The sequence below is a fragment of the Opisthocomus hoazin genome, chromosome 4 (genome assembly GCF_030867145.1).
Source record: "Opisthocomus hoazin isolate bOpiHoa1 chromosome 4, bOpiHoa1.hap1, whole genome shotgun sequence".
Taxonomy (NCBI): Eukaryota; Metazoa; Chordata; class Aves; order Opisthocomiformes; family Opisthocomidae; genus Opisthocomus; species Opisthocomus hoazin.
Genome location: NC_134417.1, coordinates 85,510,896 through 85,518,253, shown reverse-complemented (window position 1 = coordinate 85,518,253; position 7,358 = coordinate 85,510,896). Strand labels below are relative to the sequence as shown.

At 45.3% G+C, this 7,358-nt stretch overlaps 1 long non-coding RNA gene across 1 annotated transcript; it reads left to right on the top strand.

The window, feature by feature from the left end:
- Positions 1-334: 334 nt before the first annotated feature.
- On the top strand, positions 335-3,063 carry LOC142361200 (uncharacterized). The gene is made up of 2 exons (XR_012763817.1): positions 335-589; positions 1,109-3,063. It is a non-coding gene; the product is annotated as an uncharacterized LOC142361200 (long non-coding RNA).
- Positions 3,064-7,358: the final 4,295 nt, after the last annotated feature.

Genomic DNA, 7,358 nt, shown 5'->3' with positions numbered 1-7,358 from the left:
ATAGGACGCAAAGCCATTGTCTCTTGAGGCATTTTTTATTTGTTTCTCCTGATTCCTCTGATGGGGTTATCGTTCTTTATTCCTCGCATTGGTTTCTCACTTGCCGGAGGTGGGACAAAAGAAACTAGTAACACCCAAGAGGTTAATGCCTGTTTGCCATGAGGTCTTGTTGCAATCACAGTTCCTGAGCCTCCGCAATAGACGTGAAGGCACCAATCTCATCTTTACAAATGTCACGCACACCTGACCTTGTGAGGCAACACATAAACAAACCTGACCAAACAGTGAAACCTGGGTGGGTTCTGGACCTACAAACCATTCTGTGTGATAACAAGGTAGAAACACAGAGCTGCCCTCTGACCGCAAAGCTTGAATCTATTCTACCTCACTTACTGCTGAACAAAGAAAGCAGCAGCTTTCGTTGCACTCAGAGGAGAGAAATGGGCACCTCCCAGAGCCAGTCCGGACAAACTGGGATCTCAGCAGCCCTCAGGAGGTACGAATTCCCCCCACTCTCTCCAAGGACAACTGAAAGCAGCAGCTATTAACTTCAGCACCCCCATTTCAGGCGTTCACCGGAGCAGACCAGGTGGGCGCAGTGCGTGTTCCTAAACCGTGCACATTGTTCTCCTTCAGCACTTTGCATAAGCAACATCCCAAAATAATCCTGAATAAGCAAGTGAAGCCGGCAGTGTGCAGGTCAGATCATTAACGAGACGAAATTTGCAGAATCCTAACCTAGTATTTGATTTAAGACTAATCTGTTAGCAGTATCTCTAAAAATACTAAAATTTACTGTGGCATATTTGAAGCTGTTGTATAAGGTCCAATGCTGCATTGCAATGATAGCAAGAGTTACATTAGCACATAACTAGTACAATTTAGCACATAATTATGTCTTTGAGTTTGCATGCAAGTGGCCTGATCTCGTTATTACAAGTGTGTCCTTTTATGAGTAAAAGCTGAAGGGTTTGGCTTTAAGTAAATACACTTTTCAGCAAAACCTAGCTTCAGTAGTTTCTAAAGCATCGCTCCAGGCAAAGCTGTAGGCTTCCCATATGCTGCACTTTTTTCACTTAAAAGTCTAACAGCAATTCTTACCACCTAGGTACAGCGAACTGCATTTGAGAGCACTGATGTAATCAATGAAATGGGAATCTTCAGATTTTGCCTGAAAAGTGGTGATGTTTACAGTACTAGTCATGACGCGAAGCAGAAGCCACACTTTCATACTGCATCACGCACTAGTGCGTACGCACGGTCTCTCTCTGATGTTGTTCCTCCTCTGCACTTGTCTTCCTGGTTGCATTGGGAGCTTTACGCTGGAAAGCTTTTCCCAATGTCCTGTTCAAAACCAAGGCTGTTCTCTGAATATATGACTCCACAGCACGATCGGAGAAAAAAATCATGGTGAGGGTAGCTCTACATAGTCACGCTCTCAAGATGGCAGCCTGGAAGAGGTACTGGCAGTATTCAGGCACCTCTCCTGACCTCTTTCATGCAGTCATAATGTTGTCCTGGAAGATGAGCTACAGATGTTTTAAAAGTACCTTTTTTAAAAAAGCAATGTGAATTGGGCAGAATCACCCGATGCGACAAGCTCTGGAAGAAAGTGTTTCCCATACAATAGCAACAGCTCTAAAGCTCTTGGCCACTGTGCTCCAGAGTTTCAGGGACGTGAAGCTGACAGACATAACCAGAGTGCATGATACTGAGTCTATTCTTGCCAGCCACAGCTCTGCTATTTATAGTTAGTGTCGCCACAAGGACAGGGAAGGAAGGAGCAGAGCAGGCAGTTGCTCATCTGATTTAGATCTTGGCCATCTCATCAGACACTGAGGCTGCAGCTAGCTCTCCTAGATGGGAACAGTCCTTCTACCTGACATAGCAAGAAGAGTTTGGAAAATGAGGATGCTGTGAAGTTCCTTCCTCTTCTGTGTAACCACTCGTTCCAAGCTGAATAGCTATAGGAGTGTGTCACTCCTCATCTGCCACACTGCAGCATGATGACATCTTTAAGCACGTACTGGGGGAGTAACTCCTTTGCGGTCGCTTCATGTTTAGCCCTACCAGCTAGCATATGAATTCCAGAAGCGTCTTCTTCAGGCACATACAGAATCATAGAACAGTTTGGGTTGGAAGGGACCTCATAGGTCATCTAGTCCAACGCCCTGCCATGGGCAGGGACACCTTCCACTACACCAGGTTGCTCAAAGTCCCATTCAACCTGGCCTTGAACGCTTCCAGGCAGGGGACATCCACAGCTTCTCTAGGCAACCTGTTCCAGTGCCTCACCACCCTCATAGTGAAGACTCTCTTCATTACATCTAACATAAATCAACCCTCTTTCAGCTTGAAGCCATTACACCTTGTCCTGTCACTACATGCCCTTGTACAAAGTCCCTCTCCAGCTTTCTTGCAGGCCTCCTCAGGTACCAGAAGGCTGCAATTAGGTCTCCCTGAAGCCTTCTCTTCTACAGCCTGAACAGCCCCAACTCTCTCAGCCTTTCCCTACAGGAGAGGGGTTCCAGCCCTCGGGTCATTTCTGTGTCCCTGCTCTGGCCCCGCTCCAATGGCTCCACATCTGTCCGGTGCTGAGGGCTCCAGAGCTGGACTCAGGACTCCTGGGGGTTTTCCCAGAGTGGAGCAGAGGGGCAGAATCCCCTCCCTCAACCTGCTGTCTATATGACATATGGCCATATGCTGACCATATGACAGGAGTCAGTGGGAAGGCTACCATCATGAGAGGATAAAAATGTTGGAATCGTGTACCATGAGAAGAGGGCTGTAAGGGGAACTAAGTTTATGTTGCAGTCCTTGAGGAAATATCCTTTCTATCCTATACGGGAATGACTGCATCCGAAGTCGTCGAACAAGCGAAACACATTTGAGCTTACAGCCAACCATGGACATGCTTGCACGTACACCTTGCAGGAACCCTTCTACAAAAGCTGATGCTGTATAAGAACTGGTGATAGAAACGTACTTCGTTTTCTTCTTCATGTAAGTAATGTTTCCATCAAAAAAATAAAAGACAATGTTTCTTCTGGGTTTTTTTATGAAGATACATCTGTTTATTTCACCTATTCTTTAGACTATCATGACTTGGACTACTATTATAAGAAACTGGCCACCCCCTCACGTGACAATTGACTAGCTACTCATCTACAAAGGCATTATAGCCAATAATTTCACTTTCAAGTAAGCCTTCTTCTTACAGTGCCCTGCTTTTTATGTCACAGCCAATGTTAAAAAAAAAAAAAAAAAAAAAAAAGATTGAAACACTGCTCCTAATTAGTATCTTCAAAGATCTGGAAGTAGTACAAATAAAGAAATGTAAATATAGCAAGACTGGAATTCCAACAATTTTTAACCATAGCTGGACAGAAGAGCTTGTCTCAGTAACATTGTTCATATCAGCCTCAAAAACCTACTAATATCAAAGAAGTAATTTTTTCAACAAAATGACCAGAAAATACTATCTTTTCACAATTAATTTTATACAATCATAGATTGGAAAAGACCTCTAAGATCATCAAGTCCAACCGTCAACCCAACACCACCATGCCTACTAAGCCACATCCTGAAGTGCCACATCCACACATTTTTTGAACACCTCCAGGGACGGGGACTCCACCACCTCCCTGGGCAGCCTGTTCCAATGCCTGACCACTCCTTCAGTAAAGAAATTTTAGAGCAAATCACCAGCTTGAAGTATGAACTTGTTGAACTTGCTGCTACATAAATATGCAGAACAATAGCGATGAATGAAGTTGAAATCGAGACAAAGACGCTGTCTGTGTCAGGACAGAGGTTCATTGACAGGGAGTCAGTACCCACAGCTGCACATGGTATGTCGATTAGCTAATTATGTGATAGTTGTTACATTAATTTATAGACACTTGAAGACTGCAGCCTACATATAATTGTTCTTTCTGGTTTTCTGGTAAAAAAAGCAGCTAGAGAAACGTCGGCAACTAAACAAAAAAAGCTTCAGTTGTCATTTGTCGTATGACCACTACGATATTATTAACTGCACAAAGACAGAGCTTTGTTAGGATATCTTAGCTTTTAATTTCCATGCTCAGACTCCAACTATAGCTTCTCACCCTCAGATTATGCAAAAGCAGCCGAGTTTTTGAGTTCTGCTCACTGTGGATGACTCACATTGTTATGTACTAACCACCAACACATTTTGTTTTACCGCTTTGTTCCACATGCCTGAAGTGTTCTGGCCAGGGTTTGTCTTGTTCAGAGGCTGTGCGTTTTGCATCTTGCTTATTGTACCATGTAATCACTCCCCGTCCTTCTCCCTTTAGCTTTTAATGAGATCCTGCACTGGGACTTGGGCAATTTCACAAAACTATGCCACAGAACTCAGCATATGCCATTTATTACCGAGGTACGCTGACCTCCGAGAAGGCACCACGCGATCCGCAGGCTTCACTGCAGATTCTGGAGAGTTCACACAACGACACTGGAGACTGCTGATCATGCAAAGAACTCCGTGTATAAACTGCTGCCGGCATCAAAAGATTTTCTGAACTCTTGTACAGAAGGTTGGCATTGGGAATCAAACAATGCATGTCACTAAATCCTTTTACGGAGACACAGGAGATTAAGGCTTAGTTTATGACTGGGAAGGTTTCTATTCTCTGTATCAATAGGAGAAAGTCTTGAAGGTGAACAAATTCAAAAAAGGCTCCAGCGAAGCAGAGGGAAAGCAGCTTTACACATAATACAGGTCTTGCTCTGTGATTCTCTACCACTGCCTTCTGGGATTGTATCAGCAGGCAGCTCACTTTTTGATCTAGCTTAAGTACAGAGAAAAATAAAACGTCCAAGTATCCCACGATTCCTGCCTAAGGAGCCCATGAAACAGTCGCCGTGAGACAAGCATGTTGTCAGATTGCAGAACATCACAGAGTTTAACACAGAAAGCATGAAAGAACAGGTGAAATTATTTATTTATGTAATAAGTAGTGATGCTGAGTACTTCCAGATTCTGCTGTCTTTGCTAAGGAATGAGCTAAAAATAACGGTGTCATTAATCTTACAAAGACACATGAGCACTTCTTTCCAGAAATAACTCTTCGCCACAAAATTTCAGGCATTAATCAAAGCACGCAGAGCCCTAACCCTTTTTCGGATTCTAAAAGCAAGCCTAAAGCAATGCGACTGCAAAGCAACACGAACAGAAAGAGACACTCGACCTTTCTTCTAGCAGGTAACTTCAGGAGAAACAACCTCATGGCCAGTTTCTCAACTAGGGCACGGTGGTATCGCTTCTGCTGGTTTTAGCGAAGCTGCAGCAAGTTTTACCATCGCAGAAGTTGGGTCTCTGCTGTCTGAAGGAAGCCTCGAAGAAAGAAGGGCACCACCACATCATATTACGAGTGTGGGAAAAAAAAAAAAAGGAATAAAAAGAAGGTGCAGGAAGTAGCAAAGGAGGCATACCCATGAGGAAAGGGAAAAGCACAGGATAAAAAAAATGCTTAAGAGGTTCTTTCAGGAAAGAAAACTAGCAGACGCAGCACAAGGGAATGTGGACTCTGCCCAGACACTGAGCATACGGGTAAGACTCAGGGAAAAAAACAAAAAAAACCCAAAAAACAGAAATATGTCTTTTCAAATAAAGTAGAGAAGTAGCACAAGCAAGGATGAATTATATTTGTTTCCCATAGGTCAACTCCAGAAAGAGCTTTCTTACAAAGATGGGTTGTTTTATCTGAGATCCGCAGTCCTGCTGATAAATCTCAAATCGATTCAATAAGCAAGAAACTTTCGCAGGGAATGAGTTCTAGCCCTCGTTTTGAGCTGCTGAAGGCGTTGCTTGGTGGTCGGGGGATACAGAGAAATCGCCTCTGTCAGTGCAGAGCTCGGACACGGTCGCCATGCAGGGGAGTGTTATGTCTGCAAGTGATTTCCTGGAACAAATCAAACATTGCTGCAGAGGAACCCATAAAATGCTGACAACGTATCAAGACTCTGTTCTCTGAAAATAGTTAACTCAAACTTATCGTGGAGGTCAACCGGCTCAGAAAAAAATGAAGAAAGGGAAATAAATCATGTCCTAAAGAATCTGACAGAGGAATCAACGACTTTAGCATGTGAGACTAAAACCAAGAGCTGTTTCGGTACACTGTTGAGATAAACCAGCAATGGGAGCTGGATGTTCATGATTCCGTGTCCAGAGGTCACGCATACGGTGGTGGAGCAGGGAAGTCTGCGCGGCAGGACTGGGCTGACCCCAAGCTAGTCAGGATTAAGGCAAAAATCCTGGGCTCTTCTGTCCCTGCCAACAGTGGCACCAACAACTTAAGTCAGTGAAGTACAACATCCAAAGGCACATTGCTCAGCAGGCCCCGCCACCCGGGCTCTCCACACCCCAGTAGAACCCAGCAAGCATCAGAAGGGATAGGATCAGAAGGGATAGCCATATCCCTAGTGGATTTCACTCTCTGCCATACCCAGGGGACCTGCCTCTTTCCATAGCTTTAATTGAGTCCATACTTCTTATTTGTTACAATCAACTATCGATGAAAGACAACTGGGACAGCACAAGAAGGACATGGACCTGCTGGAGAGGGTCCAGAGGAGGCCACAAAGATGACCCGAGGGCTGGAGCACCACTTCTACTAGGAAAAGCTGAGAGAGTTGGGCTGTTCAGCCTGGAGAAGAGAAGGCTGAGGGGTGACCTTAGAGCAGCCTTCCAGTACCTGAAGGGGCCGACACGAAAGATGTGGAAAATCTTTTCTGCAGGGCTTGTTGCGATAGAACAAGGAGGCTTTAAACTACGGGAGGGCAGATTTAGATGGGATATAAGGAAGAAATTTTTTACCATGAGGTTGGTGAAACAGGTTGTCCAGAGAGGTAGTGGAGGCCCCATCCCTGGAAAAATTCAAGGCCAGGTTGGACGGGGCTCTGAGCAACCTGATCCAATTGAAGACGTCCCTGCTTACTGCGGGGAAGGTTGGGCTAGATGACCTCTAAAGGTCCTTCCAACCCAAAGCGTTCTATGATTGATGGTCCAGGAACTGGGACCATCATTCCGCCTGTCACGAGCAACTATTCTTAAATCCTCAGTGCCATCACGTGGGAAGCCATCGGGGTCTATGTTCTTTCCAACCGCAAAGAGGGCACACCTCACGTGAAAAAGACAACCTTGCTGGCTCCAGCGAGGCCAAACAAGAAACCCAGTCACTCCTGTCATCAACGCACCAGCCTCCAGCGCGTCCTGGAGAAGCAGCAACTTCAACAGCAGCCCCGGAGCCGAGCCCTGCTCCGCAGAGAGCCAGTGGTGCTCAGCGCTCATGAGAGGTCCAGCACGGGAGTTGGAGTCAGCCCTCCCTGCCATG